Source organism: Leptonotus elevatus, chromosome 17 (assembly GCF_054856555.1).
Source record: "Leptonotus elevatus isolate MCC_2025b chromosome 17, RoL_Lele_1.0, whole genome shotgun sequence".
In the NCBI taxonomy this organism is placed as follows: domain Eukaryota; kingdom Metazoa; phylum Chordata; class Actinopteri; order Syngnathiformes; family Syngnathidae; genus Leptonotus; species Leptonotus elevatus.
The window spans coordinates 16,422,995-16,434,673 of record NC_141255.1 but is presented as its reverse complement, the minus strand read 5'-3'; positions in this window follow the sequence as shown (position 1 = coordinate 16,434,673).

The window sequence follows — 11,679 nt, the reverse complement described above, 5'->3', positions numbered from 1 at the left end:
CACGTGCTTCATAAAAAGATGGCGAATATTGAATTAACTCTCAGTTTACTTACACAAATACACAATAAAAGTTATTAAACTACAAATATGCTCATCAAAATCAGCCAAAATGTCATTTTAGATATAACGTAATCCTCTTATGTCGTGGGTCCTAATTGAGGCAGTGACCTGATGTTTTTCTTTTTCTTTTTTAAAGTGAACTAGACATTTTTCTATCTCAGTCAAATAAACTGTACATATGACAACCGTTTTAAAAATACACTTATGAACAATGACTCATAATATTTGGTAAGGATATATATTGTTTGCCACCATAACAATCAGGTGTAATACAGGTTATTAAAAAAAAAAGGGCCCCTTGCAGAATATAAATTCTAATGCAAAAGCTAGAGAACTTTTTTTTTTACACCCAAATGTGAATAATGAATGCATAACATTATAATTCTCATTCAGAATAACTAAATCAACTACAGGTTTTATAGTGTTCAACATTTCTAAATAAAACTTAACTCAACCCAAACTAAAAAAAAATATTTGATATGTTTATTTTTGTATTTCTGGATTTAAAAGGGGAAAAGGGAGAATGACTTGTATATAGGCTGTCAATATTTTTCATTTCTTTAAGCGCTTTAGTTACTGTATTTAATATTTAATCTAGTAGTTCAATATTTTTTATATCTTTATTAGTTGTAAATTGGCATGCCTGCTTTGCCAAATACTGTTATGTTCTCATTTTGTTGACTACTGGAAAAGTGAATTTCCCTTGTCGATAAGTGGATAGATAAAGGATCTATCAACAGTGCATATTTCTTTTTTCTATCTATCTATCCACCCAGCTATCTAAGTAAAGCAATTCACTTAAATAAATGGGTCATCAGCTAAAATACCAAATACACTTAAGCAGTGTATTAAGAGATCTGTATGGTAATATTACATTCATTTGCACCCACAAATTTCTTGTCAATACAGTAACCATAAACATAAGCGTACTATAGGATTGTGTGTGTGTGTGTGTGTGTGTGTGTGTGTGTGTGTGTGTGTGTGTGTGTGTGTGTGTGTGTGTGTGTGTGCGCGCGCGTGCGTATACTTACCTTGACTTGGCTATATAAAGCATTAGGGAAGGGATTAAAAGTTGATATACTTTCATAATGGAGCCTCACGTGCCTAAAGACCAACCTTTTTTTTTAATTACCCCCCAATCTTCAAATAACTTGAAGTGTGTGTGCATGAACAGCAAATGTGTGTGTGCCGGTCCATCGGTTAAACTGTAAGCCTCAAGTTCACAGTCAAAACTTCAATTAATTCCAAATAAATGTGTATTACTATAACTTGCAAGCTATAATAATGTATTGAAATAGCGTGTCCTATTTTATTACAAGCAGTGGGACACATTTGACCATTTGTACACCATCACTTTTACATTCATTTGATGAATACGAGTTGAGCACATTATTTTATTCAAGTATTTTTCATGCATACATTTGATTTTAGATTTTATGCTATTTATATATTTTACACAAAGCTTGACACACTGATGTAAAGTGATGTAAAATTAAACAATTGAATCTCATGCTATGAAAATAATTCATATAGATCTGACCATAATACTTAATGTATATTTTGTATTAAAGTAATTGAATTTAAATTTATTTTTTCTAGAGTGTGTTTTCTCTATTATGTTTATCTATTGTTTTAATTTGTGTAAATTAGGGGAACCGAACAAACTGATACATCTATAATTCTACTTTTTTTGTGGTTTAATTAAATAAAAACTGTATTGGGGGAAATATGGGAAAAGTTGCAGTGGCATGAAAAATCTTTTGAATAAACAACATATGGTTTTATTATTGGTGCTGGTGTTTGGCTCTTATGAATTGTACACCTAAATACCCATTAGTCTAGCATTTTATTGACTTTATACACTCATACCATCAATTAAGAAAGTATCAGAAAGAGTACCTGAGTCTGGTGTAACTGATAGTATAATTATGAAGTGATAGGAGGATGTAATGTCCAAACATTGAGTTGTAAACAAGGCGGCCAAGGTACCTTTTCGATGAATTTCAGGCCATGGGCTAAGTTGCACGGAGCAGCCCAGATAGCAGAAACCACATGGAGGAGTACGACGTGAGGAGGTGAAATGGCGGGGGAGTGAGGAGGTGTGGAAAAGTGAGAAGTGGGAGGTGACTCTAGCAAAGGGCCAAACTGCCGCCTCCCAGCCTAGCTCCTTGCACTTTTTTTTTTTTACCCTTGCATGCCTCCTCCAAATAAGTGGTGCAGTGCGGCGCACGCCCCACCTTGCACCACTAAAAGATCGATTTTGTGCTCCTCTGGAACAGGGAGAACCAGCCTGAAATCTGATCCTGGAGTTTGTGAAGTCTAGGAAAACTCCTGAAATCATACTTCTCTGCTGGTGTAATAAACACCATCAGAAGCACTGATCGTATACATTAAAAAACTAAATTTTATGACTTGTTCCACAAATCTGTATTAATTTATTCCAGACAGCCTATTCTATTTTATTTCATAGTGTTTTTCATGGCTTATTGTGAATATTAGATTTTTTTTGTGTCTTAATAGATTTCAGCCTGTGTGTTGATGTAATCTGCTCAGGGCCTTCAGAATCAGTCAATCTGTCTGATTTAACACAATCTAAATTAGCAATGGGACTGTTTCTTTAACCAATCAGATTTCACATATGTCTTCAGATCTTAATGACATCAGCATTTTCCAATCCTCTGATTGGTTGGTCACAGCAAAACGTGCTACAGCCAACAACAACTAGCAAAAATCTGCTCGCACACAATATTACATTTAATAATCAGCATCTTTGTTGAGTATGATGTATTTTATTTACATTTTTATGTGATTACAGAAATACTGATCTCTAGTTGCATACGGTTATATTGCGATTTTGTATGGTTCTTTATAACTGCTTTGTGTGTATAATGGATATAGGTGTTTTGCTCCGAAATATGATACATCCTCATACGCGTGCACCGTCTGAGTGGGTTCATGCACCTGTGAAGGCATTATAACTTTATTATCTGCATCCCAGTGGTTGTACAGTATGTTGTGGCCTGGTTGCCGTGGGTAACAGGTCAATGATTACCCAGTGAGGCCTGGATTGTCCTTAAGTGCAGGTCAGACCCCCAGGGGAGAAAGTTCGGGCCGCATCTTTTTCACAGGGTTGGGCCATCAATCGATTTGATCAATTCATTCGAGTTTATTTGTTGTAGTTCAAAATGGCTGACAAGCACTGCTTACACGATACGGCTGCAAACAGAGAGGAGCTTGTTTGCAAAAGAAGTCAGTGTTGCCATGTTTGCAATTTTTTGTGTGTTTTTACCTCTCTAGTGTCTATTTAAAAAAATACTTGAATTCCTGCATTCTGAAAAAAAAAATTCTGAGACAAAAAAAGGAGCTCGAGGAAGATAATCAGAGTCAACTGTTCAGACAGGTTGCTCATTTATACTTTGTAAAAGCATGCAGTGCTTTCTCGACATGTTGAAAAAAAATGTTCGAGCTGAGGTATCAGCATTCAAGCCGCAATTATTTTGCCTCACTGTGAGAAAAGAGCTCCCGGCCGGCTGAGCCGTGCAGTTTGACGACTCATTTAAAATCTTGCATTAGTAAGCATTTATTTAAATGGTAATTTATTTAGGATTGTGTTTGCATACGCGATCACACAGTTGTACTGCATATACTGTGGATGTAACGATAATGGCGATATTGCGATATCGTCATAATATTATTGTTGTCATGTCATGATATTAAAAAGCAGCACATCTGTTAAAAGTTGAGGTTGTATTCCATGTGTGCAATTCCAGCACCCTCTGGTGGTTAGTTTATTAGTGCAGTTTAACTTTAATTAGGAATGTTTTGGCCACTGTGGTGGTTATCACACCCATAAATCAGTCATACCAGCAAATATTTTTCAATAAATAAATGAATAAATATAAAAAAATATATATATAAAAAATAAAGGATTTTATTGTAAAACCCAGCCCTATCACATGCTAAATGCCATGCAAATTAGACTCAAGGCGCTTTGTTTTTCAAGATTTTAGATTACTTTGGGTGCGACTCAGCTGCCACATGTTCAGTGAATCAATGACAGTGGCGCTTTGCACTTGACCTCAAAGCTTCGAGAAACACAGAGGGGTGCTCTTTCTTTGCACGCACCTTCCTGCAATGGGACCATAAGAGCACAATGCCTCTCAGTGTGGTTCAAACACACAACGTCAGGAATGGTCGCATTTATGCAGGCGACGTCGTGGCAAAGAAATGGAGCAAAATGGTGCCTGTGAGGTTTCCGTGGTCACTCTGACCCCTTGACCACGATTGGCTTGAAAGTTGGTTATACGGATCTAACCGGTCTTGTCTGGATGCTTGGAGATGGTTGGGAAAACATGATGGAAGTGCCCTCTAAGTTTGAATTTTAAACAGGTTTTTTTAAATGCTACCTATCCTTCAGTGTCAGGGTCACATGACCAACAGAGCTTAACAGGATGTTATAGAGAAAGATTCCATTGCTTCTCCCTGATTTCTCTCTGGTTACCTGGATGTCACCTCTTGTGTTATTTTGTGTGATTTTCATTTTTTAGATGTTGAACTTTTTTTAAATATGCATTATATATTGAGATGCAGAATTTTAACTTGAAAATTGTCCATCCATCCATCCATCATCTACCACTATATCTTTGGTCTGGTCGCGGGGGCAGCAGCTTTAGCAGGGAAGCCCAGACAATCCTCTCCCAATTCACTTCAACCAGCTCCTCCGGCGGGGTCCCAAGGCGTTCAGACATAGTCTCTCCAGCTAGTCCTGGATCGTCCCTGAAGACTCCCGGCGGTGGGACATGCCCGGAACACCTCTCCATGGAGGCGTCCGAGCCAGATGCCTGAGCCACCTTAACTAGTTCTCTCAATGCGGAGGAGCAGCAGCGGCTCGACTCTAAGTCCCTCCCGGATGACCGATCTTCTCACCCTACTAAAATTGTGATGGTAAAAAAAAGTTGTATTTTATTATTTTATTTTTTTTGACATTTTTCCAAATGTTACATTTTCTTCAAACAGATTTTAATACTTTTTTTTAACAGAATTTGTTGAGACGCTTAATTCGTTCATTTTTGTTTTTACATTCTTTGATGATGTTTATTTTTTTGTTTTATATTTATATTCATTAAATACGACGGCGTATTAGGGCCACGTATAAATATTTTTTTTAGAGGGCCTTTTTTTTTTTATAAACAGTGTCCCATTATCCACCAATGAATCCTCACATGATTAGATAGCGTAGCTATGTGTATTTCTCGTAAGTTTCTGAGTGGGGGTTTTTCCGCAAATCTTCCTCGATAAAATTTGCCACTTTATAAACTCGCAAATTTGCCATTTTATAAAGTCGCAAATTTGCCACTTTATAAACTCGCAAATTTGCACGTTTTTTTCTCTAAATATTGCCCCCGCCGTGTAAAAAAATATATTTATACGTGGCCCTAATACACCGTCGTAATTAAAACACACATTTGAAACACCACTTAAATATATTTGGACACAAATAAAAACTGCAACCATAAAATGCATCCAAAATATGATAAGCATGAATGTAGTGTCTGTGAATGTGACATGTGCCTTTAAGAGGCGGGCCTGGATGGATGGCATGTGACATTGGCAAGTTGGAAGCAGGTTGGATGCTAAGTAGTAGCACTAGTAACTATTAAGCCAGATACAGTAAAAAACAAACAAAAAAAACAAAAAAAACAGCAAGAGGGTCGTGGAGCGTCACCATGTAGCTACAGCAGTCACTAGCACAAATGACCTTGGATGGGCATGACTCTCCTTTCTCCTTTCCCTTCACCCCCTCTCCCTTCTCTCCCCCCTGGAGGACCACAAACAGCCATTGTCACTACAGACTGCGAGAACAATTGGGTTCTTATGCTGCGGCCCGTCCTGGCATGGGAGGGTAAACTTCAGCAATGACTGCGCTAAGTAAATTATAGCTCCAACAGCCTGTACGGTTTGGAAAGGATGCGCTTTGTGAGAGGTCCTGCCATGAAGAGGAAAAAAACAACAACAGTTCAGCACATTTTTGGGAGAAGAACAGCAAAATATTTTGTTTTGGCCTTTTGGAAAGGTAGTGGAAGGTACTTTGGAAGCTGGGTACCATCTTATGAAATGGTCATGTGACAGCAATGGAGGATGTGCCACAAGCTCCCCTCCCTTGCTCCTCCTCTCCTGGCCCACTCCGGGATGGAGGCTCCTCCTCATCCGTCCGTCCTCCCGCGCTTTGCTCACTCCGCCCTATCCTCTTTCGACATGACATCATCCGCACATCTGTCGTCCCAACAGGGCACAAAATTAAACGAAGCCTTCCCTCTACTTTTGTCGCCATCTCTATCGTCTACGTGCACAAACCTCCCTTTTCCGAAGCCTTTGTATCACTGGCGCATCATGTGGCGTAAATGATGTCACGTCTCCGTGTGCCGCGTGCGTGTGAGCAGGCAGGAAGCGGCCATTAAAGTAAATGATCCATGGGGCCCGACCCGCGTTCTGACCCGTGTGATTGAAAGCAAACACAATCAACGAGGTCAGCACAAACACGACGTGACTCCGTTTTCTTCCTTCTTTGATTTGTTTGTGTTTTCAAAAAGAACAGAAACTTTCAGAAGTGTATCATGATTTCACTTCGAAAAGCCCCCCCCTTCGGCGCAATTGTTTCCCATGCAAATTACAAACAGATCAAATGAGGCTGTGCCGGATAAGAAACAGCTGCAGTGATGCAATTAAACTAACAATACATTAAATAAACTCAAATAAGCTATACATTGACCATCTATGCCACTATGATGAAAAAGCCTTGTCTTAATTTGAGGGGTCTCAAACGTGAATGGGATTTAAATTACACCATCAAATTACACACTTAAACTATAAAATGTGCTGCCCTTAATATGCATTTACAGTATGCAACTTGTCTGTTCTAAGTGTCAATGCTGCACTGTCATTTGAATGGAACTGATTTCATCACATGCCCTTTATTTAAGTAAAAAGTCTCAGTCCTCAATTGTTAACAAAAATATGAATAAATTCATTCTAAAGCAACCTCAAAATAAATACCCGACCTATTTTTTTAAAGGCCAATGCCGATTACAATATTTGGCAGAATAAAATTAACTCAGATGATTAATTAAAAATATATAATGAATAAAACAGCTTCATTTTTGGTCCCTTAACATTTATAACAGTAAAGATATGAATTACATGCAAGACATTTGACTGTTACATATCACTTTGTTGTTTATTATTTGTTTAACGTTACAACAGAGAGAGAGGAAAATCAGCAAAAATCGGCCATTTTATGATTATTGGGGGTATCTGAATATCTTTATCTTGTAATGTGTAAAATAAATAAATAAATAAAAGAGCCAATATCGGCCAATTAATCGAGCTCTGGTTTACTCCAAATACCCTATTTTTGTTAACAGTTAACTTGCACCTGATTCCTAACCAATCGCTAAATTTCACTTCATTTGAAAATTTCCATTGATTTACTAAACATAATGTAGCATTGATCATCTATGCCAGCGACATATAGTGATAGCTGCAGTTGCAGGTAATGCTCTTCCACAAAATGGCAGCAAGTGCAACGATCCAAGTGATCAGATTTCACCCAACTGATCCAAAAACTTATTTCAGTACTTATCTACTACAAATAATGTAAAATATTTTTTCATCTATCTATGCCAGCAACATATAGTATCAGGCAGAAGAATGAAATGGCAGGTATGTAGCAAAGAATTGATTATCTCTCTCAAGTGCCTCAAATATTTACCCAGGTACTTGACAAAATATAACTCCTTGAATTCCATGTTAACTGGTTGTTTACACACACAAACGCACGCACGCACACACACTCTTATGCATGAAGTCATTTCTCCGGCAGCTTTAAATTCACTGTGGCATAAATACATGATTACAACGTCCCTTTCCATACTGTAGGAAGATGAAATGGGTTTCCGAATGTTTTTTGTGTGTAAACATCAGTGAGAGACGCGAAAAACCGTGGAATGCCTGGGGCTTACCGGAGCAAAAGGCACAATGTGGACGGTAGGAACTAAAATGGTGGAACTTTTGCTGTAGCTTTCTGGGCTACTGTGCTGCTTTGCTGAGTGCACCACATGAAACGTGGGGGTGAAGAGCCCCCTTGAGGATCTCAGAGTTACTTACATTGCTGGAGCGCCAAAGGCTGATGGTGCCATTCGGATTCGGGTTTTTTCAAAGCTGAAATGAAAAGCACAGACATTTCTAAATTTATACTCAAGCATTCAGGCAAGATATCAAGCACACAATACATTTTTTATTTTTTTTTACCTGCAGTCACATTAAAATAAGGCCCATACCAATAGTTTAATTCATTTGAGGGTAAATTATTAAAATAATATTACAGTGTGTGTGTGTGTGTGTGTGTATGTACGTATATATATATATATACACACACACACACACACCCCCACACACACACACATACAGAGTGCTGCTCAAATGTTTGTGAGCCTCTTGAGCAATTGTTTCAACCTGATTTTGTTGTTCAATCTGAACCATTACATTTTATATGAAATAACAGGTGTAGGTCTATCAATTCAATGCATTGTTCTTTATTTTTTATTTTTTATCAATTGTGTAGTCAAAACTTAATAAAAAAGAGTTCAAAAGTAAGTGAACCCTGAGCTGCATTGCTTAAAAAAGTCAACACTGCATACCAGCAAAATAACCTAGAGTGAAGCATGGGGGTGAGAATGTTAAGTTCTGGGCTGTCTTTTCATCCTCAGGACCTGGACAACTCCACATAATCCAGGGAATCATGAATTCAGAGGAATATTGTGAAATCCTGGATCATAAACTGAAGCCGTCCTTTTTTTAATTTACAGCCTGGTAGACGATGGATCATGCAACATGACAATAATCCAAAGCATTCCAGCAATACAACCAAGGAAAGTCTGAAGAACAACAAGATTCATGTTCTGGATGTGCCCAGTTAAAATCCTGATTTATATTCTTTCAAAATACTGTGGCGGGACCAGTTTATGCTAGACGCCCATCCAACCTCTCTCAACTGACTGCATTTTGAAAGAAAGAGTGGCAAAAATTCCCCCAAAGTAGATGTGAAAGACTGATAAATCACTAAAGAAAGTGTTTGGATGAAGTTCCCATTGCAAAAGGAGGTGCAATGTCCGATTAAGTGAGAGGTTCACATACTTTTGCACCCATGAAAATCTGAGTTTTTCTTAAATCAACAACTTTTGTTCAAGAATGAATGACAATATTATTATTCTTTATGTTCAAGCCCATTATTTTCAAAGTCAGCATTGTAGATTTGGGTATGACTAAACATTTAATAAGGTTATTTTAATATTTTCTACAAAAAATCTGACCATGTCTGCACGGTTCGCAAACTTTTGAGCAGCACTGAATATGTGTATATATATATATATATATATATATATTAGTCAATTCATGTAGGTTCAAAAGTAAGTGAACCCTGAGCGGCATTGCTGTATATATATATATACAGTGCTGCTCAAAAGTTTGTGAACCGTGCAGACATGGTCAGATTTTTTGTAGAAAATATTAAAATAACCTTATTAAATGTTTAGTCATACCCAAATCTACAATGCTGACATTGAAAATAATGGACTTGAACATAAAGAATAATAATATTGTCATTCAGTCTTGAACAAAAGTTGTTGATTTAAGAAAAACTCAGATTTCATGGGTGCAAAAGTATGTGAACCTCTCTCTCTCTCTATATATATATATATATATATATAGTAGGGGTGTGAATTGCCTAGTACCTGGCGATTAGATTCGTATCACGATTCATAGGTCACAATTCGATTCGATTAATCCCGATGCGAATCTATAAATTGATTATTGCGATTTTTTTTAACTGAAATTTAGAAAATACAAATCAGTAAACTTGTACATGAACACTGTAAGATTTGTATGAAAATCTATTTATTTATCTGAAAATTCAGGCTTATAAGTGAGCCACTGCATTTAACAAACAGATTGCAGTCTGTTTCATGTTTGAACAGCACTGAAATAAAATATTAAGGCTTAATGTTCCATTAATATAACATTCTTCCATGCTTAATGTGTGAATCCTAACCCTAAGTAAGACGTTTTGTTGAATATTTCCATTAAAAAATGATTCGGCCGCATATTGAATCGATTCGAGAATTGCGTGCTGTAATATATTGCGATATATTGCCGAATCGATTTTTTGTAACACCCCTATATATAAGTATAGAACAAAACAAAAAGAACGATGTATTTCAACTCAAGGTGTCAGTTTGTGGAACAATCTGGATTGTAAAACAAAATCTTTTTAGTCTATCTGTATTTTGAAAACATTTATAAAAACACAATTACTAGAAAAATATATATAGCACAAGGACATGCTGTTGAATTATTTTATAGAATTGTTACATTGAAAGCGTCTTGACCGCTCGCTGACATTCATTTTGTGTTGATTTTTGTGTGTGTGTGTGTGTGTGTGTGTGTGTGTGTGTGTGTGTGTGTGTGTGTGTGTGTGTGTGTGTGTGTGTGTGTGTGTTGATCAGGGGAAGATATAACAAGTTTTTACTTCCTTCTGTCCCCTTTCATTTCTTTTAAGAGTGAAATATTTTTTTTAAATTGAATTGAATTAAATAAAGTAAAACAAATATTAAAATAAACAATTATGTAAACTGTACAATAACTTTTCTGTTTCAAATGATTGGTTACTTAATAATAATTAAATTCATCATAAAGTATTTCATAAAAAAATATTATATAAACTGACCTACATATCTTACTTTTTGTCCCCCCTTTTACCTCATGAATTAACTGGCCCATTGAAAAATCTAAATATGTACAACTAAAAAAGCTCAAGTGCAAAATTAGCCTCCAAAAATAAAACAAAAGTTTAAAATAAAACATTCAAATTGATTCCTTACTCTTGAAATATTGTCCAGTTTCATGAGCAGTGCTGTTCTCAAAAGACTTCATTGTCATGTTGTGTATCCACTTCCTCCACATCTGCAACATGTTTGCAACCCCACATCCACTGAGAACATAAATAAAAAGCATTTGCAGAAAAAAAAAAAAAAAAAAGGAATCACTTTGGTGAATTTTATGCACTGGGGGCTTTCATCCGCCTTCAAGAGAGGATCACGACGCCTCAGAACTTTTCCAAATGTTGTTCTTCTGGAATCAATTTCTGGGCTTACTTGCTTTCAAGTAAAAGTTCTAATGTGAGTAAATTCAATGTAATGTTAGCTTTGACGTACACGCTGTTGTGCGGATGTCTTATGCAATAAATTCTCACTGCAGGATGTGCGCAATGTAATGTGAGCGAGTACAAAAGCTGCCTTTACAAAGATAATAAAGCTCCCTTTTGATTGACACGCGGTGTACAACTGCACGGCATCATACTGAGAGCTGCTTCCTCACGTTTTACTCCCTTATGGAGCAAAATAAGGTCATGCACTGTTGGAGAACCCACGGTGGTCACAAAAATTACTTGAATCTAACCAAATTAATAATAATATTAAAAAAACAACTAAAAAACGTCATGAAAACTATTCAGTGCAAATCAGACATTGCTTTTGAATTGTGGTTCATCAGAATTATTTTTAAAAA